Source organism: Crocodylus siamensis, chromosome 1 (genome assembly GCF_052110815.1).
Source record: "Crocodylus siamensis isolate JL-2025a chromosome 1, ASM5211081v1, whole genome shotgun sequence".
NCBI classification, from domain to species: Eukaryota; Metazoa; Chordata; order Crocodylia; family Crocodylidae; genus Crocodylus; species Crocodylus siamensis.
The window spans coordinates 121,173,416-121,200,624 of record NC_143395.1 but is presented as its reverse complement, the minus strand read 5'-3'; positions in this window follow the sequence as shown (position 1 = coordinate 121,200,624).

The following is a 27,209-nucleotide window of genomic DNA, read 5'->3' as shown; positions in this document are numbered from 1 at the left end:
CCAACCCTACAAACTATGAAACTATGAAAAGTGGAGGAGGATTCCCCATTGTAGGCATGAGGCCATTCACACTGAGTTAGCTAGAATGTTGGAACAAAGTGTTATCCAAGTGTTGCAGAGCCCCTGGCAGAGCCCCATCATGGCAGTTACCAAGCCCGATGGGTCCTTGCAATTGTTTACTGACTTTAGGAAAGTGAACACTATTTCCAGGTTTGACACTTTCCCGATGCCACAGATAATTGAGCTTCTTGACAGGGTGGGGCAAGCCCAGTTTATTTCCACACTTGATTTATCTAAAGGGTACTGGCAGGTCCCATTGTGAAAAGAAGATGGGGCAAAAACAACATTTGGTACCCCAAGGGGTTTATGTGAGTTCAGAAGGATGCCCTTTGGGCTGCACAGAGTGGCTGCAACCTTTCAATGGTTGACTGATTGGGTACTCACCCCACACCAACAATACACAGCCGCATATATTGACGATGTCATCATCTATATCCAGGGATGGTAAGATCACCTCAGGGCGGTGAGGGTAGTGTTATGTGAGCTACACCAAATAGGTCTGACTGCCAACCTGAGAAAATGTGTCCTAGGGAAGGCAGAAACCAAAAACTTGGAATTTTTGCTAGGGCAAGGACAAGTCTGGCTGTTAGCCAACAAGGTTGAGAACTTGCACCAGTTCAAGCCCCCACAAACCCATAGGCAACTGAGGGCATTTCTGAGGTTAGCAGGATACTACAGGTGGTTCATACCCAAGTTTGCTGACATCACTGCTCTCCTTACCAACCTGCTGCGAGGAAAAAGAGGGAGATCGCTTGCATGGAATGCCAAAAGCACACTCCCCTTTAAACATACTAAGAAGGCATTCTGCCATGAAGTGGTGTTAGACACCCCAAATATTAAGTTACCTTTCACCTTACAGACAGATGCTTTGGAGCGGGCGTTAGGTGTGATGTTGTCCCAGGAGACCAAAGAAGCCTTCCGACCCATAGCCTATGCCAGCTGAAAATTAAATCCTCAAGAAAGAAGGTAAGCTACTATCAAGTGTTAAAGCCTCACCATAAAATGGGGGATCCAGTAGTTTCAGTACTACCTGTTGGGGCAGGAGTGCACCCTCATCACTGATCATGCCCCCCTGAGGTGGCTGAGACTCAAACAAATAGACATTGCGAGCATTACCCGGTGGGCTCTGGCCTTGCAACCTTTTAATTTTAAGATTATGTACCAGCCAGGAAAGGCTAACACAGTGGCTGATTTTCTTTCAAGATGCCATGCAAGTGAAGACAGAACAGATTCTGTGGAGGTGGGCGTGTATTTGGTTATACCGGAGCCCCCAGGGTGTAAGTATGCCTAATGGTGAGTTAAGGGAGGAGGTATATGAAAGCCTGGAGGGCACTCACCAAAGGTGTGTCCCCGGCCAGGGACAGGAATCACTCCACGCTGCAACATCCAGGCTAGAATGGGAACTCCCAATCCACACCAGCCCAGCTTTACCTCCACACCAGGTGAAGTGGATTGTGGCCAATCCACAGCTCAGGGGCAGGCTGGAGGAAGAAGGGGCACTGAAGGATCAGAGTGGAAAAGCCAAGCAGCAAGAACTGTGGGTGAGCCCTTGGTCCAACCAGGAAGAGGAGGTGACACACTGACCATAAGAGTGAAGAGGAGGATAGCAGGGACCAGCTGGGGAAGGGGATCCAGGAAAAACCCTTGGGAACCGCGGAGGTGAGGAATCTACCTGAACTGCTCACTGAAAGGGTTTTTTTTCTCCGTACCTTTTTTCCTTCTCTCACTTCAATCTCCCGTGTGGATGTTTTTCAGCCATCAAAGAGTTCTGACCAAGGCCAGGAGTCTGCTTGGGAAGTGAAGAGAAGTGGGTACCTGGAGAGGCTCTGTAGCTGAGACGGGGGTAGGCAGAAACCCCAAGCAGCAAGGACCGCGCTCTGCCCCAGCAGATCACTCTGCAGGGAATCCCCAGCAGTGAAAGAGGCACTTGTCCATGATTAAGCCCACTGCGGCTCCGCTTTAAAGTCCCAGGGAAGAGACCAGAGTGGGAAGGTGGACCACTGAAGGTCCTAGTGGGATGGCCCCAGGCAACAGGACACCAGACCTTACAAATGCCCAGAAGAGGGCAAAGGTCAAAGAATTTTTTTTTTCAATAAAGAGAGAGAGAGAGATTAAAAGGAGAAAATATAAAGTATATAATATGTAAAAATAAAAGAAATGGAATTGGAAAGTGGGCTCCGGGTTGGACCTTCCATCATTTCAGGCTCCGGGCTTCAAGTGTTGGGCTGCCCCTGTGATTGACCTAGGCATGAGATGGGCAGTCACCACCTCTCTTTTTTTGAATCTCCTATCTCATCAATGTTGTGGCAGGCAGGAAAAAGAAAGGGCACCAGATCTCACCCAGCTCAACTGTAGGGGTCCAGCCATCCCCAGGGGCCAATAAATGTCTGCAGGATGTTGGGGTATATGTCCTTACACGGTGATCGACAGAAAGGTATAATAAGGATAAACTGACAGAGAATAACCCTCCCGACTAATAATATCCAAAATTAATATTAATAATAATAACATCAAAGACATGGCAGGCAGGAAAGTCCAGGCATAATGACAGTTCATAGAATAGCAAAAAGCGTGCACAAGGGTACTATAAGCCCAAATACACCAGTGGATAACTGACCTCTACCACCATCAGAGCTTCATAAATTATAAAGCCAGGAACAAAGCTGATTATCCTCTTATCTAAACTACTTCATAAACCCTACTTTGGGACTTTCCTGAACTGATTCCTTGAACACAACTACATATGCAACTAATGTGTATGAAGAAACTCTAGAACTTATAGCTTCAGAATTTTTTGCTCCCAAGTGCACTGTTTGAATGTGTGCCTGGGAGCAAAACATTCCAGAGTAATATCTTGGGCAAATGTGCAGATTATGAAGCCCTGTCAGAGTAGCTTTGGCTGGAGGGGACCTTAGCCTTCCAGCCTAAGCTGCTCCAACTGGGTTCTACATGCTGATTAATCCAGTCTGCTGGAGCTTTCTAATCAGAATTGCTCCAGCTTGTGTCTCACGTATTCAATATCCCCATATCTCAGAATGATGGCAGGGGCACTGTAGCTAAAGCTCATCTGCAATTTGGAGATCTTGGAGTCATTACTGATGCCAAAATTAACATGGGCTGACAGTGTGGGGATGCAGTCAGGAAGGGCAACCCTACTTTGTCATGCATCCACAGATGAATCTCAAGCAGGTCCAAGGAGGTGATACTCCTCCTCTATGCGGCACTGGTCAGGCCACAGTTGGAGTACTGCATCCAGTTCTGGGTGCCACACTTCAGGAGGGATGTGGACAACATGGGGAGGGTCCAGAGGAGGGCCAACCACATGATCAGGGGTCAGCAGGGCAGGCCCTACGAGGAGAGGCTACAGGACCTGAACCTGTTCAGCCTCCACAAGAGAAGGCTGAGGGGGGGAATCTACTGGCCATTTATAAACTAGTCAGGGGGGACCAGCAGGCATTGGGAGAGTCCCTGTTCCCCTGAGCACTACCAGGAATGACAAGAAATAACAGTCACAAGCTGGCAGTGGGTAGATTCAGGCTAGACATCAGGAGGTGCTACTTCATTGTCAGGGCTGCTAGGGTCTGGAACCAACTTCCAAGAGAAGTGGAGCTGGCTCCTACCCTGTGGGTCTTTAAAAGGAGGCTGGATGAACATCTTGCTGGGGTCGTTTGACCCCAGTACTCTTTCCGGCCATGACAGGGGGTCGGACTTGATGATCTGATCAGGTCCCTTCCAACCCTACCAACTACAAAACTATGAAACTATGAAATTTTTAAACAGATGATACTGAATGCATGACATGCTGAGGGTGTTTAAGTTAAAGTAGCTCCCAAGAGCCTCTTTAATTAAAATGCCCTCCTCCCCACCCCAGATAACATGTATAGGTGCTCAATAATTTGTTGTATAAAGTCATAACATTAAGTAAAGAATATGTAGTTCTTAAAATACTTTCAGAAGAAACCTGGGTATGAAAAGAGCTTGAAAATTTTTAAAATTTTGAAAATAAGACTTTAATGAAAATCATCCTTGTGGCTATGAGCTACTAACATACTGGCATACATAAAGGAGTAGAATAATTGCCACTTTATTTACAACATAGAGATGTTGCACCAGCTTAGAATCCAGCCTACAAATGGCCATAAGCAGCATCAGACAGAAAGTTGTCCTTTGCAAGCAATTCAGGGACAATATTTTATACTGTTTTCCAGTTTATTCTTCTCTGCTCTAATGAGTCTGAAACAAGGTTTTTCTCCATGTAGTTTTTCAAAGCTTTTTTCTACACTATATGCAATGGATATATTTTTTCCATCCTAACTAGCCATTCTTTTTCCAATTGATCAGAGATTTATCAGTGATCCTTTGCAACTAAAATTTGTAATTAAACTGTTGCCCAGAAAAGTCAATTGGATGTAGTGAGATAGCTCCAAGAGCAGACCACATTTAAAGGTTTGAAGCAGGGTATGAAAACTGTAAAGAGAGAGGACAAGTGGAAAAGAAAGAAATTATATAGATAATGGATGCATGCATGTGTGCCTGACTCCACAGTTGTTACTGCACAGTCATTTAGTACTTTAGTACTTGCTTGACAAAAGTACTAAATAACTGCACAGAAACTACCAGTACTGCACAGTCTCAAAACCACATGGGTTATTTGTGACCCTCTGTGAAGTAGCAATGAGCTATTGTGCAGTAGCTTGTTGCTACTGCATAGTAGCATCAGTGTCATGACACATGCCTGCTGATGCTATGTCACCATAGCGATGAGCTACATTGAGGTACCTTATGGCTACAATGATGTAGCATCTGCTGTAGATGTACCCACTGAGTAAATGACAGATATAGAATGTATAAGAGGAGAGGGCACTTTAATGTAAGATTTTAGAAAAGATAATGAAATCTTCCCAGTAGAGAACTAAGAAAACTTCATATTTTTTTATGAGGCCACCATAAAAAGAAATCTCTCTGAATATCAAATAAACTAGTATAACAAAAAATCTAGATAAAAAATTATTTCATTATCTCAACAGGAATGATAGACAAGTCAGGAAAGACTTTATTGCTTAAAAAAATATATTCCTACAAATCAGACCTTAGGTAAGTATTGATTTTCCTTTAGTGTGTCTTACTATATTTTTAAATATATTGCACCATTGGTGATTTTAAAAAGGGAGGTTGTTTTGTTTTATGTTATTTTGTTTTAATTCTAAGGTATTCTTTTTGGGGGGAATTTTCCAACAAGGATATACTTCAACAGCTTGTAATATTTAACCTTTTTTTTCTCTTTTGGATGGAAAAATAGGTGGGTGAACATATATTTTTTAAAATGAAAAATAGAAAGATTAAATCAATATATACTGAAAATAGGAAATAATATCAGTAATCTTTGAGCTACTTAATCATGAACCTCCTTCACAAACCTTTTCTGGATAAATCTGTAAAGGGAAAAATATTGTGCGATCCAGACCTCTCTTTGAAGCTGGCCTCCTGGGCAGTCAAGAGAGGGAACAATGTGAAGCCTGGAAGGAATACCACCCTCGCCACTGCCCACACACACATACACACACACAAACTACAGGTTGTGTGGTTCAGAGAGATGGCTGCTGCTTTGGAAGACGTGGGGCTGGGTTATACCCAGTACCCTTTGATGGCTAGAAAATGATATTTAGAGATTTGCTTTTAGGAACTGGCTTTTAGGTAAGGTAGATACTGCATTAGAACAATGGTCCAGTGGAATGTCAAGGGTTACATTGTTTCTAAAAGCCTGCTTGTGAAAACAGGCTTCAATGCAGACACAGTGTCTGAGACCAATGGATATACAGGCTGGGAAACTGAAGACACTTACCACACTGTAACAAGAGATAGGCTTGTTGCATTGGAACCAGGTCACATTGGCCAGCTTTAGTGCCCTTGGGATTTCCAGGTTTGGTGGACAGATCAAATTAGGAGGCTGGGTTTTCCCCAACTAAGACACCGTAGAAGATTAAATTAAGATGTGTTCATGTGAAGGGTTTGTGAAACAAAGGGATATGCTGACAGAACAGAACATGGACACTGATGCCCACAGAGAAACCAATCAAGTGTACCTAGAAATGAAGCCATCAGTGCAGAAAGAATAAAAAATGAAGGATTTTAGAGCAGCAAAGGGTCCTCAAGAGGGCAACCCAAGGCCCCATGGACAGAGGATGCACCACCAACCTGTCTTACCCACCCCACTGAGGTGGGGTTGGGCCTCAGCCTTCAGCTTCAAGGCTTCTGACATCTGAAATTCAAGGAAGAATCTCAGAATGAAGCTAATAGATGCAGAATCTGGGGGGCACATATTTTGTTTGCCTTGCCTGTATTATTTGTATCTGCGATCACTGTATATCAATAAAATTTGCCTATTATCAAATGGAAGAAGTCATGGTCAGTCTGAGAGTTTGGGTCTTCCCAGAGCAAGGTATCTGGATCATAAATCCAGTGCCAACACCTTTGCTTCTCCACTGTTTTCTACTTAGCAACTAACCCATGATCTAATAATTAAATAACTTTCTAGAAATGCAAATGAATTCAGGTTCAGACACCCTCAGGGGATCACTAGAAGCTCAGTTTTCTGCTAACTGGGCAGAGTTCCTCACAGTTAGTTTCAGGTTACCGTATCAGAGTGACCCCTTCTTTCTCATTCCTACTGGGTTCCAATATCAGGACTCATGTTCATATGCATATGTTTGGAGCTTGGCCAGAGCACAGCCTATTGAGTATGTGGTTGTGTAAAGTGACTGCTGATCTGGGAGGAAAAAAGGTCTGGTTTCTAGCCCGGCCCCTTTCTCCTTGGATGGTAGAAATTTATCTCATGTACTCTAGTCCCTCCATTTTCTGCAGTGATTACTGTATTTTTGCACATACAGTAAGCTCCCCAAAAGATAGCACCTTGTTTTTGAAAGTAAGAATGAAGGAAAAAGAAGATTTTTCCTTGAAAATGCTGCTAAGTAGTAGTAAATAACTGAGTGGCAGCTTCTGTGGCAGGAAACTTTGCTTGGGGAGAAAAGTATACACAGCCAGCAGCTAGGGAAACCCACATGCAGCACTGCAGCATTATTTTTGCTTTTCCCTGGCAGAGGCACAAACTGTTATTATAATATTTCCTTAATTCAGTTGGTCTAATAAAAGATATCACATTTACCCAAAGAACCTTGTCTGCCTATGCCAAAAATACAGCATATTAGTGGCTCAACTTTAAAGGGAGTGCTAGAGAAATAAGGGCTGATCCATGGTGGGGTGGTTAGAGTGCTATGCTAGTAACTATACAGATTCAAATCTCTTTGTAGGGGCTAGAACCCTACTGTTCATCCCTGCCCTTCCTTCCAGGTCAGGGAGGGAAAAAAAATTGGTGGTTTCTTATTTTGTTCCCAGTGCAGCCATCCAGTCTATACAAGCTGGGCTGTGCGGTCAGGAATACAATACCTACCTATGCCTAAGTGCTAAAGATGCTATGTGGATGATACTTAGGTGGACAAAAAGGGAATAGAATACCTCACCTATTCTCTATCTTGGAGTACTTTTAATTGACTTTGTACCTTGGCATGACTTTTTGCAGACTGAACTGTCTGGTGTGGTGGTTAGAGTGCTGTTTTAGAAGAGCATTTCAGGTTCAAACCAGCTCAGGGCAAGGCCATAGTATTCAAAGTCCTCTGCTTTTTCATTGGAGTGCTCTGGCAATTTAGCTACTGGGGTTGGGGGAAGACAATAGGAGCTCTCTTGCTAATGTGCATACACATTTTATGTGTGCACACATTTGCATACAACAATAGAATTCCTACTCATACATAAGTACCAAAAATGTTAAGCAGATAACCAAAAAGAAAAAGGCCCTCTTAAATGACCAGAAAAAATATAATGTCATAGAAGCTGTACACTATTTTCTGAGAAGATTTATCAAAATGTCAATACTGGTGTCAGCACTGAAAATTTTGATTACATCTGTCATGGGTAAAATCCAATCCTTAAGATAAACAGTAATTATTTCAATTTTCCAGATTCTAAAAAAAAAGCACAATAACCACCACAGCATTCCTTCAAACAATTGGCTTAAAAGACATATAGACAATGAAATAATATAGAAACAATATGTCATCAAAACTGACTATTATTGATCAATATGTAATCCTGACAGCAAGTTATTAGACTAGCAACAATTAAAAGTTGTGATTAACTTAACACGCAACTTCATAGTTGACTATATTTTATTTTTGGAATCCATTCCATTAGTGTTACTACCCAAAATAAAAAAGTTTTCTAAATTCTTATGTGGAATTTAGGCACTAAATTCTATTAATCTAAATTGTCATACCAGTGGCTAACAAAAAAGAACACATGCATCCTATGAAATTTATATATGCTCACCATGATAGCACATTTTATGAATAAGAAAAAAAAATAGGTCAGTATAGTTTAAAACACATGCACAATTCCCATTTTGGATAAATTATTTAACTGTTAAGAATCAGTATGAAGGGGAAAAAACATAATCCAACAAGGCTTTGTTTCAAACTTATGTTGTTGATGCACTTGCATGTATATTACAAGGATTATCAAATAATGTATTCGGAGGCAAAAAAAAAAAAAATCAGGTAAAAATCCTAAACTATAAATTAAAAAAACCCATCAAAACCCCAACCCCGCCCCCCCCAAAAAACCAACCAAACAAAAAAACCTATACCATGTATAGAATTCCAGTAAGTAGCATTTATTTGAGTAAGTGCATTTTGCAGCTGAAATTAATGGAAATCTCAGTATTTTAATTTATTCATTTATTTAATCAATCAATAAATTATTTGTATTTTGAAATTAAGTAAGGAAAATAACTGTTCTGTGGCTTATTTCATATTTCAAACTCTAAATCCCCAGAGAGGAGCTGTTGTTACTGATTATTTTTTCCTTATATGTTATCTGTATGCAAAGCTCTTTCGGGTATGAGGGCCTTTCCTGTTGATTCCAAACACCGAAATATCCCATAGAAAAACAATGTATCAGTCAATTATTGCACATACTGTTTTGAAACCGCTCACTGAATACCATTGTTAGATGCTGATGCAGCCGTTTGGAAAGCCCAGAGCTTCTACAATTTGGGTCATTTAATTCAAAAAGCTTTAGTACAGAACAAAGTATATAATTTAAAGTGGTCTTGAACATAGAAAATGAATTAGGAGTTCAGCTTTTATTGCAATTTGACTTCTATAAAGTGTTCATTTCAATAATCATTAGGAATGTCCATTTTATAAAGGCATCATACAGCTTCAATTAAATGTCAGACAACTGCACATTTCAGTTACATAAATTTGAAGAAAAGCAGAGTCAATGATATCTTTGGGTGACATCTTTTATTGGACCAACTATGTAGCTGGGAGAGAGTTAGAAAAGCTTTCAAATGCAAGATATTCTTCTTCAAGTATGAGGGAAAAGCAAGCATAATCATAGTAAAACAATTGCTAAACCTGTGAAATGTGAGGTGGGGGCAGAACTCCCAAATGGCAGCAGACAAATTATTAGCAGAAATTCTATCCCAAATATGCTGGCAATCCAATAAAAGATGTCACTCAAAGCAATCCTTGCTTCTTATGTAGACTATCACAGTTACAACATCACTCTAGCACTAACAAGAAAAAGAAAAGCAATTAATTCTGTTGAGTAGATAAGAGACCTGGAAGTCCAGGCTGCCTCATTATCTTCCTGGCTCTTCAGTGTTCTCATTGTCTGATTTTGATCAAAGCACTTGATTTATCTGGTCCTCTATATTCTATGTGTTTTGCACATTGGGTAGTCATTTCCACATAAGCAAAGTGAGTGGAAAGTGTAATCAAATTGCGTGTGTCTGCAAACGCTGACTAGAGGTAGTACTTTCTCTGCAATCCTCAGGGCTGTACATGCTCACATGAGGAACAAAGCAGTGGAAAAATCAGGTCTTCAGTGTCTTATAACCTCAGGTTAAGAGCCATCTGTAATGGGGCCTCTGAAGGAGAGAGGGAGCCAGAGAGAAGCTGGCTGGCTCCATCCCCTTGGAGGAACTAATAGTGGCAGAGGGCCCTTAAATAAAAAGGCCACCTATCCCAGTTGTGGCCAACACAGTGTAGCCAGTGATTGACAAGCCTGGGGCAGAAGTCATGAGTCAGGTGACCCAAAGAGAGGGTTAAACACCTTATAAAACCAGGACTGTGGCTGAGACCCAAGGAGAGGAGGGCCTAACTGGCCAAAGAGGAAGGACTCCAGACTGCAGGGAGCTGCAAAGAGGTCCCCGCACCAAGGGGCGGCAGAACAAAGTATTTTGGCCTTATATTGGGGTTCATAACCACAGTGTGACACTGATGAGGGGGAGGGGAGGGGTAGGACTCTTTTGTTTGGAAGTGAAGCTTATATTTTTCTTGTGTTGACATTTTGACATTTGAACCAGAAGACTGGTGAATGTAGGGGAGGAGGAGGCTGCCAAGAAGGGTGCCAGGGGCACCTTGGGTCTTAAAATCTTTAAATGGGGATGGGAAATCACATAAATGGGCTAAGACTGAGAGGGCCAATGCCTAGTCATGACACCCAAGAAGCTTGGAGGCCATGGGCAGCATTGGGGGGTGGAGGGGAGCACTTCTACCAGCTGAAGGGCTATAGCTCTTATAGCCCTATAGCATGTGGCAGAAAAGACTGAGGGCACAGGCCCAAAGGCCAAGAAGTGTGAAACCAGGGCTGAGGAGCCCAAGGGCCATGAAGGGGAAGACTGGGGCTGTGGGTGGCAGAGACTGTGAAAGGCAAAGCTGGAGTTGGGCCCCAGGAGCCAAGGCTCCTGGGACAATGGACCTTGGGTGGAGAAACTCAGCCAGAGTAAAGTGGGCCAAGGCCAGGGGGTCTCAGCCCTGACAAGGATCTAGGACCTGAAGTGAAAAACCCCTGACATCTAGGAGTAGTCTCCCAGTCCAATTATAACATCAAGGTGTAGTAAGTCAAACAACAGGGTAAGGCCCTGAGAGGCCAGAAGGAGAGAATAAACCAGGATCCAAGCAGGTGCTAGGGTGTGATTGGTTACCCCAGGCTTTAGCCCACCACAGCAACCTAAGCGAGTTGCATGGTGCATTATGGACTAAGGCAAAATATACCAAAGGTGGCATCCATTTGCAACTCTGCTTGCAAATTGTTGAGATTGATTTGTTTCATGAACCAGTGACAGGCTTTTTGTATGTACATTTTATGAACTGCTCTTATGACATTGGCAGGGGAAAAAACAGTAACTACCTTCTTTTATTTGGTAATTGAAGTGATTCTGAGTGCATAACATCCCAAGCTCCTTTTCTGGAAACAATAACTCTAAACCCACTATGATTTCTGGTTGAAAGCCAGACAGATAATTTATCTAACATGCACAGAAAACAATAAAATGAGATGACAGGTTGTTATTATATTCCTGGGTCTGGAGACCTTTGTTTTGCTTCAGAAATTAAGGACTGACTTTCACCTTACCTAACATAGCAAAGGAGTTAATACTTTGGCCCAGTTCATTTTTGGTAGAAAAAAGTGTTGAGTTTATTTTTGAGTCCTTTTGTAATACTAGAACCTCTGGTAATTATGTTATTTCAGATGAAACCTAAACTTAAGAGGAATAAACATGAAATAGATATAAATAATAGTTTCAAATGCAATACAAACACAATGAAAACATGAAGCAGCAGATGGAGTAAGAATGTGAAGTGAGATTCAGTGCAAAAAGTGTCATACAGCAAATACACTCAAAAGTTGTTTTCCATTTTAAAGGATTCACGTGCTTCATGAGAAATTTCTATGCTTAACACTGGGACTACTGCTATAGACCCTTCCCTTGTGATCTAACTCATAAGAGAAGTTTTTTAACCACTATATTTTACATGCACTGAGGCCTAAGAATAGAATTGGCAAAATTATAGATTTGACATCTATTGCCATTATCCTCTAAGCTTTTCATCTCTCAGGGATATTTCCATATGTAGACCCATATTAGATATCTTTCTGGGACAGTGAGACCCCACAATCCAGTTGCCTGAGCTTTGGAACTAGTGCCAGAACCTTTTCAAGTCCCCAGTCACTTCTGTAGGCTTCTGCAGAATCCACCTGGCTGGAGGAGCTCAGGTTTCATGCTAGGAGGGAAGGACCTCTCTATCCACCATACCCTCCAAACAATGGGCACAGCTTTGGGCACAAAGGTGCTAATCTCTCATCCCACCCCAATATGCCATCTTCTTCATGAGCCAACTTGAAGAGGATTTTTTATAAAAATAAACCATCAATTCTGCACTGTATTACATAGATAATTTTTTCATCACCTGGACTGATCACATGGACTTCCTTATTGATTTCTAACACAAGCTCATCAAATGTTACCCTTTTATCAAAGTGTATCTGAAATAATTTTATACTAACATTTATTTTCAAGAGACTACAATCCATTTCCAACATGGCACCCTACAAACTGCTATAGGCAAAAGCACCATGGACTACAACACACTTAGAGAGCATCTACATGTCAGTCTCTGGTGACGTAGCAATGTGCTACATCATCATAAAACATAGTGCAGTGATGGGGTGATCATACAGGTCTACATATGATCAGCACCTACACTGCCATACATACATTGCCATAGCTATGCAGTCCCCTGGTATAGTGTGCCGCTATGGTGACGTAGCCATGAAATCTATCCATGCTTCATGCACACTGAGCAGTAACCAACCACCCATACTGCGCTGTGCTTTTGTACATCCAAAAGGAAGTACTAAAGCATGGCACCATAGCAATGATGCAATACAGTGATGTGTAGCCATGCCCTCATGCAAAAATTACTAATCATCCTAAACTAGTGGTAGAAAATTCACCTGGCCCTACAGGCTAGATAGGTGCATCTACATGAGATAGGTTAATGTGTATTAGCCTAATGTAATGCACATTATGGGTGTGCATCTACACATGGCAAAATTAGGGTAATTGCACCTAAATTTGATACCTGCAAATGCAGGTATCAAAATTAAGTGTGATTAGTTAAAGTGCATTAACGCACATGTAGTTGTGACCCGGCACTGACTGTAGTGCTGGCTCTGTAAATAATAGTTTGGCACTAACTTTAGTGCCAAGTCCCTACACAGGTAGACACCTGCCAAAAAAATCACTTAATGTGCATTAAATTTAGTCGCACTTAAATGCACGTGTAGAAGCACCCAGTGAGTGGCTTGTGGCTGGTCTTTGATCTGGATCAGATCCAAAGACTGCCCCCTCTCCCATCTTCCTGCATACCTGATCCTGCAGCTGCTTCAATCAGTCTGGGTCCTGAACTGCATGTGGTACAGATCCCTGAGTGGCTGGAATGGGTGCCACTTTTGGTGCAATTCAGCTGAAGCAGCAGCAATGCTACATGCAAGGGCCACCTTAACTGCTCCAAGTCTGTGCTGCATGTGATGCCTACTCCAGCCAGTCTCAGTCCTGAATCTGGCACCTACTAGTGCTGAGTTCAGTATGGGTCCTAGACCAGCAGTAGGCAGTATTCATCGCAAAGGGACAACATGTGTGGCATATTACAGCCACTTTGAGATTAGTGGGTGTCTACATGAAAAACTTTGCTGCAGAGTAGACTAATTGACTGCATAGTAAGGCATCACCATGTAACTGTGATCAGCAGCTACTGTGCAGTAAATTAGACTAATGCACTATTTTCTGTTCCCTGTAAATAGAGGTAATAGATTAGCTGCATATTAGCTACTGTGCAGTACTGTTTGTGTAAATGTTGACCAGAAGCAAAATCTGTTTCCCGTCAGCCACACCAGAAGGAGGTTGCATGGGACAGGGGAGTTCTCTGTCCCCAGTCCTGATGATGCTCAGCTCCCAGACATCTGGGTAGCTCTCTGTTCCCTACTGAGCCAAGGGCTCGCTGGCAGCTGTCCCACTTGTGTTGTTCCCCACCCAGCAGGGACCTGATGGACAGTTATCCCACTTGTGGAGCTCCCTACCCATCAGGGGACTGGCCTGGAGCTATCCCTCCCAGCAGGGGGCTCGTTGGCAGCTGCCCCAAAAGTGGGACAGCTCCCAGTGAGCCCCTGGCTGGGCAGGGAAGCCCTATTGGGTGCCAGACTAGCTGCTACCTGTGTGTCCTAATGTGCACAGGGTGGGAGAGCTCTGCAGGTTGCAGCAGCAGCTGTTTCCCGGCTCTGTGCGCATCAGGACCCCTCTCAATGTACACAAGGCCAGGAGACAGCTGCTCCTCAGTGCATCAGGACTGTCATCTGTGCCCCCCTGCTAATCCTGGGCTAGCACCCGTGTAGCCTGCAGCTCCCCAAGATGCAGGGGGGCAGACCATGGCCGGAGCAACCCTGTACTTGGCAACACTCACTGGGAGCAGATTTACTCTCAACAGGGTCCATGTGTAGATGTGCTCCGAGAAGACTTACTACACAGTATTTTACTGTGCAGTAGGCCTATATCATATTAATAGCACATGTAGACATGCCTGGTTTGCAGCATGGACTGAAACATCTGGACTGCACCACATGCAGCTCCTCTTCTGGCCACCCTGGGATCAGCTGGATCAGCCACTGGATAAGGTATGCTGGGGGGGGGGAAAGGAGTTGTGTGGGGTATATCCTATTTATGGACTGACCCCAAAGCATGGGTGTACACTGTGCCTCATGTGGGTCTAATCAGACCCAGGGGGCAATACCAGGGCCAGAAGATGGGGCTCCTCAGGCCACATTTGACCTGCAAGCCAGATGTTTGATACCGCTGTCCTAAACAGAGCAAACAAGCTGTAAATCTATAACAAGGCTCTCATATACTGCCACATCTGCTCTAAGGAAAATACTTGTGAAACCTACCTTAGCAACCTAAAAACTGTTATTACCTAGCAAGGACACTCTAGCAGAGAAATGTACTGAATCTTTGAGCCACCCAAATACTCAACATAACTTATTAAAAAATGTGCATAACTTACAAAAAGAATCCCCCACTAATTGCACACATCTGGTTGTCACCTACCATTCCACAATAGATTCCATAATAAAAATATTCCAAAAATGACTCAAAGAGGATCAGACATTGATAGAAATATCTTTGACCTCTTCACTCCTGGGTTTCAAATAATCTCCAAATCTCAACCAACTCATCATCAAAAGCAAACTCTCTCCTGATCAGGAAACACAAAAGTGGCATGCATCCTGCTTTAAGAATAAATGCAAAACCCACCCACACACCTCCACCCCCACTCCACAATCAACACTCCCTGTACTGAAGCCATCAGAATTCACATGTCTATCATATGTAGATCCTACTCAGGTTTATCACAGGGTATGGTATACCTCATCCAATGCACCCAGAGCCAGCCTTAGGGGTGGATGATTTTGGCAAGTGCCCAGGATGTCATGATCAGAGGGGCATCAAATGCAACCCCACCTCAAGCTACTGCTCAGGAGAAGCTGGGCTGGGCATATGTGGGTGCGGTGGCACCTGCTCCAGTCCATCTGCCTTGCTCCTATACAGCAGCAGGGTGACTGCCTGCCTGCCTGGTACACCATGCCACTAAGCCTCCCAACTGGACTGCACCCTACACCACCACCTACTTGCCTCTACCTTCAGCAGCATTCCTGACTTGGGGTGGGGGTTGGCAGGTACCAAAATACAAGTTCCCCCAGGGCAACATATTCCCTAAGGCTGGCTCTGAATACACGAAATGCCCTCATAGAAACCTTGAGTGAATAAACAAACACTGTGCTCCAAAATGAATTCTCACAGAAATAAAATGGATAGAAACACCCAGTCACATGGGAAGAACACTTTATTTTCACAGAAAGATCACTCTATTTCTGACTTCGTAACCCTTATACTTGAGGAGAACCTACAAAGCAACTTCAGAAGATGCTTCTGGGAAAAAAAAAATTGTAACTTTACTGGACACTGAATATTAGGCCTGTGTGAATAGGGAATTATTTGATTTGGATTTGGCCAATTTGGATGCCAGAGATTCGATTTGGGGATCTGAATCATTTTTCTGATTTGATTCAGCTGAATCACTTCAGAAGATTCAGAGCCGATTCAGAGATACATCCATAGAGTATAACGGGGACACAATGAAATATCTATAACTTTGTTGTTTTTTGGCTGATTCAGATGAAAATTGCAGAGGTGGTAGCCTCTTGCAGCCGTCATGCTCTCAAGTACAATGGGATTCAATTTGGATTTGTAGTTTTGGCTTCCAAATCATCCGAATCATTTCCGAATCTGGATGATGGTTACTCTAGGTTAACTGATTTTTTCTCGTGCCGCCTGTCCCTATGCCCCTACAAGCACCACTGGCTCTGTGATCATTACCACCAAACAAGTTTCTTATCGCAGAGCCTACAGTCTGTTCACCTGGCTTCAATCTGCCATGCTGTCAGTAGGCCTTGCTGAATAGGAATGTGGTCAAGAGGGCCAGAATTAAGTTCTCAAGGTTTGGCAATGCCTTCTGGTGCAGAGCCAGCTATCTGGGTTTATGCTGCTCAGCCCTCTCCCAACTCTCCAACCCAGGACAGGAAGGTATGGTTCCCCATGAATTCCTGCCTCATTTTAGACATCCCAGCCAGTCCAGACAGCCCTCAGCATCCTCCACTGCAGGATTCAATATCTCAGTTTCCCCATCCTAGCCAGCCCTTTTCTCCCACTACTGGAAACCCCCCAAATACTCCAAAGCAGGAAGTATCTAGCACAACAGTGTAAATAGAAGATGGTCACTGAGAATTAAAGGTTTGAAATCACTCAGAGGTCCCCTCTTCTTCACCCTCTTCTGCCCTGCAGAATGTTGTCCCAGGGTTCCTTGATCAGATCAGTTTTGTCATGGGTGTGCCCATGATACTCAGTCACAAGTATTGCTTAAGCCTGGGCCCCATCCAAAGTAGGTCCACCCAGAGCTGTACTGGTGTCCAGGCAGGCTTCTCCCTTCACCTTGAATATATTGTGGAGGATGTAGGTCACAGCCTTGAAGCTGGGAACATTCCTCTTCCTGAGGTCAAGGTGGACTTCCAATGACCTCCAGAATGTCTTTAGGCAATAAAAGGTGAATCCCATCTTTATTTGGCAGCCCCTCAGCCAGTAATTGAAATCCTCCTTCCTAAAGCCCATATGGCCAGTGTACAGATTCATGAGCCAGGGAGAGGAGTGGGTATATCAAGGTGGAAACCATCAGCCCAGCCAAGTCAATGATGGAAGTGCCAAAGGCAAACTCCTCTCTACTCCATCAAATTCCATCTAGGGAACCAGAGCTCTTGAATATACAAGTATTGTACACCCATCCTGACCACCCAATGTTGTGTTGATGAAGCACCCCTGGTGGCCCATGAATACAGATATAACCAAAAAGAGCCCCTCACAGTTGATATAATCTGATGTTTGGCGAGTGGGGCACAGAATGGGCATGTGGGTCCCATAGATAGCCCACACAGTTTGGGAAAATCTCTGGGTTTGAACAGCTTTATCTTCTGTGTGCCCCCAGCCTGGATGAGCTGAGGCCGCAGCTCCTGCTTCACCCACTTTGTGCATGGCCATCATCACAGCTGTCCATCTGAAATGGAGTTCACCTTCAGGGGTGGCTTTAGCTCCCCCTGGTGGCCAAATTTCACCTGCCTCCTTGCCTGCCTACGCCTTGATCTTTAAGTTAACATATTTCATAGACATTAGGGCTGGAAGGGACCTCGGGAGATCATCGAGTCCAGCCCCCTGCCCAAAGGGCAGGAAGTCAGCTGGGGTCATAGGATCCCAGCAAGATAAGCATCCAATTTACTCTTGAAGGTGTTCAATGTAGGCGCTTGAACCACCTCCGCTGGCAGACTGTTCCAGACCTTGGGGGCTCGGACAGTAAAGAAAATCTTCCTTATGTCCAGCCTGAAACGGTCTTGCAGGAGTTTGTGACCGTTCGACCTCGTCATCCCATGGGGCGCTCTGGTGAACAGATGTTCCCCCAGATCCTGGTGGTCGCCCCTGATAAACTTGTAGGTGGCCATCAGATCACCCCTGAGCCTGCACTTTTCCAGGCTAAAGAGTCCCATGGCTCTCAGCCTGTCATTGTAAGATCTGTTTTCCTGACCTCTGATCATGCGCGTGGCTCTCCTCTGGACTCTCTCAAGCTTCTCCACATCCTTTTTGAATTGTGGAGCCCAAAACTGGACGCAGTACTCCAGCTGCGGCCTCACTAAGGCCAAGTACAAGGGGAGAATGACGTCTCGGGATTTGCTCGAGAAGCATCTATGGATGCAAGCCAGCATTTTGGTCGCTTTACTAGCCGCAGCATCGCATTGGAGGCTCATGTTCATCTTGTGGTCAATGATGACCCCCAAGTCTTTTTCTTCTGTAGTGCTAACCAACGTAGCACTGCTGAGCCTATAAGGGTGCTGCAGGTTTTTCCTCCCAAGGTGGAGAACCTTGCATTTTTCGGTGTTAAACACCATGAGGTTCTCGTCTGCCCATTTGCTGAGCTTGTCCAGGTCAGCCTGGATCACCCGCCTATCTTCTGGCGTGGATGCTTTGCCCCAAAGTTTGGTGTCATCGGTGAACTTCGCCAGTCCACTCCTGACTCCAATGTCCACATATATTTTAGGAGGCTGCCTTCAGGGAACCAGAGTTCAGTCCTTGATACGTTGCTTCACCCTGTTCATCATCGGGCTTTTGGTCTGCCCAAATGTCACACCCTACCCTGAGTAGGGCTTTATCTCTCTCTGCCTTCTCTTGCTGGGCCATGGACCCCTCCTGAGCTTTGGACTGTTTCACTTTGTTTGAGGCCCCTGGTCCTGTCTGGGTTTCAGCAGCTTCCATGCTTTAGCCTGTCTCAGTTTCTCTGGGCTCCTAGTCCTGAATCACTTTTGTCTGGGCTTCATCCCCTCCCAAGCTTTGTCCCCTATCCCAAGGTTTTAGTCCTTCACAACCCACAAGGTCCTGTATCCTTGCAGGGCTTTATCTGAGCTTTAGGCCTTCATAACATGGAGTGCCTCCTCAGTACCCAATTTGTGGCCTCCTCCTCCCTTTAAGCCACTCCAAGCCTCATGGCTTACATTCATGCAAAACAGAAGTGAAACATGAAACCTATCTTTTTAGATACAGCTCCCTGTAGAGCTCCTGAAGTCACTGAGATCTGGGCCAGACTTCTCCATCCTGGGTCAAGTCTTATATGGCTTCTAGGTCCTCCCCTTCTGGCTACTTGGCCTGGATCTCTGGAAACTTGACGCAGGTCTTACCGATCCCAAATTGGCAGCAAGGGCTCTCCAACTTCTCATTAGCTGTTCAGAGCTCTGCAGCTCAACTTTCTGCAGGCTGCATTCCCCTAGCCTGCCTTCTATGATACTGTTCCAGATTCCTTCCAGTGTTGGCTACAAAGGACCAACTCACAAGATCCTCATAAAATTCTAGTTTATTAGAGGGATGCAAATGTAAGATCATAAACCTTAGGGCTAATCCCCTCAAACACACACACACACTCACAGTAGCTAGCTATGAACACTAAGCACTGGTGTCAAGACATACCTATCCCCAAGTGCCGGAGTCCACCATCAATGGCCAGTCAAGGCTTCTTTCAGTGTGATGTTGCTTCAGAAGGGGGTCACTGGCTGGTCCTTCTGGCTGGGCAGGCAGGGTGCTAGTCAGGTAAAAGAGGATGCCATTGGGGGTCATACTTCACTGCCTTTCATCCCCCTTTGGCAGACTTTGGTGACTCCCCAATTTTCGTGCTTACCCAATCCAGGGGTCATTGATCTCATGGGATGTCCCTCTTGGTTGCTGGATGGCAACTGTCAGCCCCAGGGGTCACATCAGCAGGTATGTGCAGTCTCGGGAGTCCGTTGATGAAGTCTGCTTAACTGTTGTGGTGAATAGGGCTCTGGGGGTGGTTGATCAGGGGGGTGTTCAGTCCCAAGAGTCAGTCTTCAGTACTGACTAGTTCAAACCGGGGCTTCTGTACCTTTAACTGTAAAGTTTCAGGGAGTTCCCAGCTCTGTACTGATTCTTTCCTCTCCTTAGTCTGTGGTTTCATAGGTGTTAATTGCCGCTCATTAACTTGTTATCCTGTCTATCTACTGTGTTATGCAATCAGTTAAGATTCATTCAGGGCCCCACTCAATACTGAGAAGCCATGGTTCGATTCCCGCCCTTGCGGGTTATATGGTACAACCCAGTGATCCAGCCAGCTTTCTATCCACCTTACAATGCATTCAAACAACTCATACTTCCTCAGCATGCTTGCAAGAATGTTGTGGGAGACCTTATCAAAAGCCTCACTAAAGTCAAAGTATATCACATGCACTGTTTTCCCTGCATCCACAGAGTCAGTCATCTCATCATAGAATGGAACCAGGTTCATCAGGCATGATTTGTCATTGGTGAATCCATGTGGACTCCCTGATCACTTTCTTCTTCTCCAAGTGCTTAGAAACTGATTCCTTGAAGACATACTCCATGATTTTTTCAGGGACTGAAGTGAGGCTGACCAGTCTGTATTTCCCCAGATCCTCCTTCTTTCCTTCTTTAAATGGTGGGCGAACCGGCTTGCCGGGACCGGCTCAGATGATGCCCTGTGGCTTTTCCGTCTCCTGGTGCAGGAGCGCCTCTCGCTGGAGTTTGAGCATGCTGTGCTCTGGCGGGCGGTGCCCGCCTTTGAGGCATGCTGGGCCCTTGAGGGCGCGCTGTGCCGGGTGGAGGACGGCCGTCTCAAATACGCGCTCTGATGTCATGACCGGTCTGGGCGACCGGGCTGGCTTGGTGTCGAACTGCGACTTCCAGCTCTGCCATGTCCTGGGCCCTCGCCAGGCTGCTTTTTTGCTCTTTGTTGTGTGGAAGTTGAAGGTTGTGTGACGTGTATGATGGGATGGAGCAGGGTTGGAATTGTTTAGGACTGTGTGGCCAGCATGCCGACCGCGTAGCATGTGAGACACCACGGGAAATGCAGCGAAGGGGTGTGTCACGGTGTGAGGTGTTGGTGGTTTGGTTGTTCCGGGGATTGTTTTGGCCCGGGATCTGGTGTGTGTGGGACGCACTTTTGCAGACGGTCTGCGGCTCGGATCTTTTGGTTCTCTGGTATTTGGTGTGCGTTGGATGCACTTTTGTGGGCAGTAAAATGGGTGCGGGTGGCTCCCGTGTGGAAAATGAACTCCCTTGCCCAATTTGGTTTCTGGATCCGAGGACAAAGAGACTTGTCTGATCTAGTTTTTGGGTTGGTAGTAAGTTGTTTGTGCTTTCGCTTTGCAAGCGGCCACCATTGTTGTATCCCTGAACCCCTGAATAAAGTAATTAAAAAGTCAAAAGTCCTTAAATGGTGGGCACTATATTTTCCCTTTTTGCAATTGTCTGGGCTGTCTCCCATGAATTTTCAAAGATAATGGCCAGTGGCTCTGCAATCTCATTTCCAACTCCCTCAGCATCCTCAGGTGCATCCCATCAAGTCCCATGGATTTGTACACATACAGTTTTTCTAACTAGTCCCTAACCTGTTCTTTTACCACTATTAGCTGCTCAGCTCCTCCCCAAACTGCACTGTTAGGTGCAGTATCCTGGGATCTGACCCTGCCTGAGTGAAGACTGAGGTAAAAAAGGCATTGAGTACTTCAGCATTCTTTGTCACTAGATTGCCTCCCCCATTTAGTAAAGGACCTATACTTTCCCTGCTCCTGCTGCTCACATATTTGTAGAAAACCTTCTTGTTATCCTTCATATCCCCTGCTAGCTGAACTATGGTTGCGTATTGGCTTTACTGATTTCATCCCTGCATGCCTGAGAAATACGCTTATAGTCCTTCCTAGTTGTTTGTGCAAGTTTCCATTTCTTATAAGCTTCCTTTTTGTGATTTAGCTTACTGAAGAGTTCTCTCCAAAGCCAAGATGGTCTTGTGCATGGGCACTAGTGCCTCCTGATTCTGGGGGGCACCTGCAGAAGCTAGCAGCCATGTTGGTGACAGGGATGGGGCTAGTGAGCATCAACAGATGCCAGCATTGGTGGCAGGGCCAGGGCTGGCGAACACCTACAGAAGCCGCCGGTGGCATCAGCAGCAGGGCCAGGTCTGGCAAGCACCTTCACAAGTCACCAGCGGCACTGGCAGTGGGGACAGCCCTGGGAGGGGAGGCACATACCCTCCTATGCGCCCCCTAGCAGTAGCCTATGGTCTTGTGCCATACTTGCTAGTCTTTCTGCACATCAGGATGGTTTGTTCCTGCACTGTTAGTAAAGTTTGTTCAAAGTACATCCAACTCTCCTGGACTCCTTTCCCCCTCAGATTGGCCTCCCAGTTTTTTCTTCCCATGAGTTCCTGAGTGAGTCCAAGTCTGCTTTTCTGAAGTCTAAGGTCCTTACTTTGCTGCTCTCCTTCCTTCCTTCCTTTTGTTCAGGATCCTAAAGTCAGTCATCTTGCTGCTGTCCAAGTTGTCATCCACTACCACATGCTCACAAAATTCTTCTGTTTGTGAGCAGCAGGTCAAGAAGAGTACCACCCATAGTTGGCCACTCCAGGACTTGCACCAGGAAATGATCCCCAACACTCTCCAAAAATTGCCTGGTTTGCCTGTGTACTACTGTACTGCCCTCCCAGAAGATATCAGGGTGATGGTGGCTCCCATGAGAACCAGGGCCTGTGATTGGGAAACTTACTCTGGCTGTATGAAAACAGCCTCACCTACCACATCTTCTTGGTCTGGTGGTCTACAGCAGATCTCCACTATGACATCATGCTTGTTGCCTTCCCCTCTGACACTAACCCATAAAAGTGAGGAATTTTATACCCTTGAATGACCTGGGCAAAACAAACCAAATATAAACTGCAATGTAGTGGCATATTTTTAAGACAGTTAGATGATACTTATGGCAGTTTAACACCCATTAACTAATGACTACTTTCACTTTAAATGTCTTTATTGTGTTTTTAAAGTAACCTGTGCCAAAGGCCTAAGTCTAAAACTTTAAGCCATCTCAGTGTTTCAGGAAAAAATGTTTTGTTCAGTTAATTCCCTTTGCTTTTCATAATATATTACTTCATAGCCTTTTAAACACCTGTTTTAGCAGATACTTATGCAAGCCAGTGGTGCTTACACTTCTTTCTCCAAGCACTCTTTTAGTGCTTAGAATTTAGATATAAAATAATGAGTGTCAAAAAAGTGAGTGAATGAATTAATGCAATTTCTTGCTCCATATTTGCACATCTTAAACATGTCAATCCAACTGTGGAAAATAAAGCAAATTAATTAAATGGTAAAAAGTATATTTCTTAATTTGCCAGATCTTGGTCAGACTATTATTCTATTATGCTATTATTCTAAATGCATGTTATTCTTAAAACTTTTGTATATTTAAGTTTTATGGGATTTTGTTTAAGCAAGTTTGTAACACTTGTATACATTATACATGTGTTAAAATAAACAGATTATCACTGCAGTTTATAAATAGTAAAAAAACCAAAACCCATAATTCCAGTCCTTTTGAGATAAGATTCTCAGATAAGGTGCTAAATTAGATAGAACTGAGGCCATTCAGCATCTCACTAGAGGAGAACTGCTCTCTGTGGGACATGGTTCATATAAATTATCATAAATACAATATCAGTAAAGGTGAAAATTAAGGTATAATGAGAACATTGTAATCATCACAAAGAACATACAACATCGAACTGTGTGTCATAAATCTTATAGGTTAAGATTAGCTTGAATGCTAGCACCAGCTATCATTAAATTTTCTATTCTACTACTCCTGTTAGGAGAAAGAGATGGTGTACAAAGTTTAAATAAGAGAGAAAAATAGATTTCATTGAAAATAAATGCTTTTCAGCAAAACAACATGTCTCCTCAATAATGGTAGGGTATTTCTAGAGTACTATGCATTTTGGAGGGGTCCACATTTCAAAAAGCACATAGAAATAGAAAGGGTCTAGAAGTAGGTGACAAGAATGATAAAGAATTTAGAAGCCAAGTCATATGAGGAGAGGATGGAAGAAACAGGCATGCTTGGGAAAATGGGATTAAAAGGGAACATGACAGCAGTCTTCAAATATCTGAAGGACTGGTACAAAGAAGAGGGTAACAGTGGGTTCTCTGGTCCACTTGACATTTTCCCTACTAGAGCCAACACTCTGCTGTTCTTTGGTTTCTCTCCTGCCATGACTTTCTCAGTATTATGGTGGACACACAAAAATGTTGGCCCAAGAAGGAGTCTTCTGTACCCCAATTAGTCCTTTTCCAGAGCTCTCCTCCTCTGCACCCTGGTCTATCACTCACCCATGTTGTTTAGCCATGATGGGTCTGGATTCTAGTCCTCAAATGTGCTTTCACTCAGAATAGTAATTACTGACTTTGTCTTCTTGGAGATTGCTTCCTCGAAACAAAAATTAATAGTTTTATCCCTCCTTCTCTTGAGGGTCTCTTCAGTAAGCCTGCAGTTTGGTCTCAGTCAATGCCAAGCCCTATCTGGGCTCAGTTCCTAATGATCTTCTCCTCACACTGCTAATAATCTTTGCCTAATCTCCACACAGGCCCCAGGTAAGTAATTGGGATTCCCCCTTTCTTGGGATAGTCAGTATACTCTAACAGAGGGTCAGCATTCTTCAAAGTCCCTTTTCCTGCAGGAATGCTTTACCTACTGGGCCACAGAGTGCTCCCCCACAGCAACATCCTCAATGTACCTTCCTGCAATATCCTGTTGAGTGAAGTCCCCCTCCAGGCTCCTGTGTGGCACTCACTCCACACTTCCATTTGGTCCAGGAAGGCATACTTTGTTTGCCCCTTTCCAAGGAAAAGCCTTAGCCTGAAGCTTCTGTAGCTCCTTCAGGATGACTGGAACTCCTGGGGTTTTCCAGGTATCTGTCCTTGCCCAGCTAAATTGGTAGCTGAAGGCTTTAATCCTTTCATGTCCAGATCAGGCTTACCTGGGGAAGTGAGAGTAGCAGGGCAGGGTCTCAGATTCCTGCTCCAAAGGGGTAGAGTATCTTTTTTCTGTTGCTGCAGAGAACAGGAATCAGAATGGCTTAAAGATGCAGCAAAGTAGGTTTAAATTAGATATCAGGGGGGAGGGAGGGGAAACTCATCAGTGTTAGAATAATGAGGCACTGGAACATACTGCCTAGGGAAGTTGTGGACTCTCCATCACTGGAAACTTCCAAGAACAGGGTGGATAAGCATTGGTGAGGGATTATTGTGCCTGTGTTTTCTTTCCTCCTCCTCAACAGGTTAGAAGCCCAGGAGCAAGCACTCATGTTGCTTATTGAGAAGAGCTGTATAATCTAAAGCATGTGGATACTGGAGGTGACAATACTTAGCAGTAGGAGAATGAAGCAGAGCCCCACAACTGGCTTAATTGCAAGAGAATATTAAAGGAACCAGATACATTTACAGAAGGGATATAGAAAAGGAAGTTCTGTCTGTCTAGTAAAAAGGTGTGATATGTGGAGCTATGCTTGCTGTCTCCAGGTTTTCCCCAGATAGGAATAAGGGTTGTTCCTTTTTTCTTTTACCCCTTATTTTTCCTTCTTCAGAAGCATTTGGTGTTAGCCACAGCTAAAGCTGGAGATTATGACTGGAGTGTGCCAGTGTTCCTGCTAGAACTAAAACCCAGAGGTTCCTGGATAGATGGTCTTCCCCATCCACTCAGAGGTAGTCTAATTGCCAGATTTAGGATCAGGAATTTTACCCCAGATTGATATGAACTAGGGCAGGGGGTGGGGGTGGGCAGGAGGTATTTACTTTCCTCTGTAGCAGATGATATGGCCCTTTTCTGTAGATCTCTTGAGTGCATTTTAGCAACCCTTACAGCATCAGGACACTATTCTCTATTTCTCCCTGCTTTACCTGTGGCAGATTGGGTTCTATGCTGTGACAGGACTGATTGCGTAGTTTTAATACTTGTGTAGTTTTAGGGGTGGCTTGGATTGGGATGACCCTGCCTCAGGCAGAGGATTGGACTAAATGACCTCCACAGGTCCTTTCCAACCCTACATTTTTTTTATGATTATACGGTAATAGCATAAATTGTTGTTGGACTGGGCAAATGATAAACTTTGAAAAAAAATGCTCTCTGTACTTATACAGTGCTTTTAGCAATGATCTACTAGCATTCTGAAAAGAAAAAAGAATGAAAATGCAAGGCTAATTCAAGGAAAAGTGAAAAAATGTGTTTATGTTGAAGGAAACAGGGGGTAATTTCCTGTAGAGATATTGTGTGGTGCAGTAACTGAGGGACGGAGAAAGGAGATGTATCTTATTCATTTCATCTTTCATACTTGAAAGTTACGATGCAACAGTTAAATCACAGTTTATTTTTGTATACACGTTTTATATTTCTAATGTATTGTAGTGTATAGTGACTACAGCTTCACACCTGGGGCTATTACGTGAGCAGTATAGCTGCTAACCCCATCTTGCCATCTTATCTCTGGTTAGTCATGCAGCCGTCATCAGGCCTAGCCCTCTCCCCCCAAATAGAATCTGAGAGGCCTAGCCAGGGTCAGCTGACCATCTAGTTTCCCCATATAACCCCCTTTCCCAGATCAGGACTATTGAGACACAGAGTTGTGGGTGTGAGCCTACAAAGAACCTGCTAGATCTCCTTTGTAATTCAAGGGGGTCATTAATTGTGCCTTGGACAGGAAAAACATAAACACAAAGGTTCAGGGAGTAGCATCGGTGGAGGGAGGAAAAAAGATTGGGGGCTTGAACGCATGTGCCCCCCCGATGGGAAGGGGTAGGAGGAGGGGAGAGGGCTGGGGGAGAGGAGGCTGTGGCAGCAAGGCGTGGACACAGGGAGCAGAGGCTGAGCCCAGTTGCAGCCCGCCTATGCCCTGTGCAAAGATCGGGGGCCCACATGCCCCCCCCATCCCTTGGCTCCCCGGCACTGCACTGGCTATGGAGGAGTCACTGGGCTGCACCAGGTGCAGGACCTGCTGTGCCTGCAAGGCCAAGCCTTCCCCTGCACCCAGGCTTGTTGCCTGGCACCAGAGGCCACCACAAATCCACTGCCTTGCACCGCCGGTGAGGCTTGGATTGGGGCCAGCCTTGGCTGCACCACCGGGCTGGGAATGACAGAGCCCCCAGTACCATGCACCCACCCTGAGTCATCCCTGAGAAGAACCTGGAGAAGCCTGGTGGCTCCTTCAGGGCAGGCATTGTGCCAGGGAGTGAAGGGGGTGGGGAAC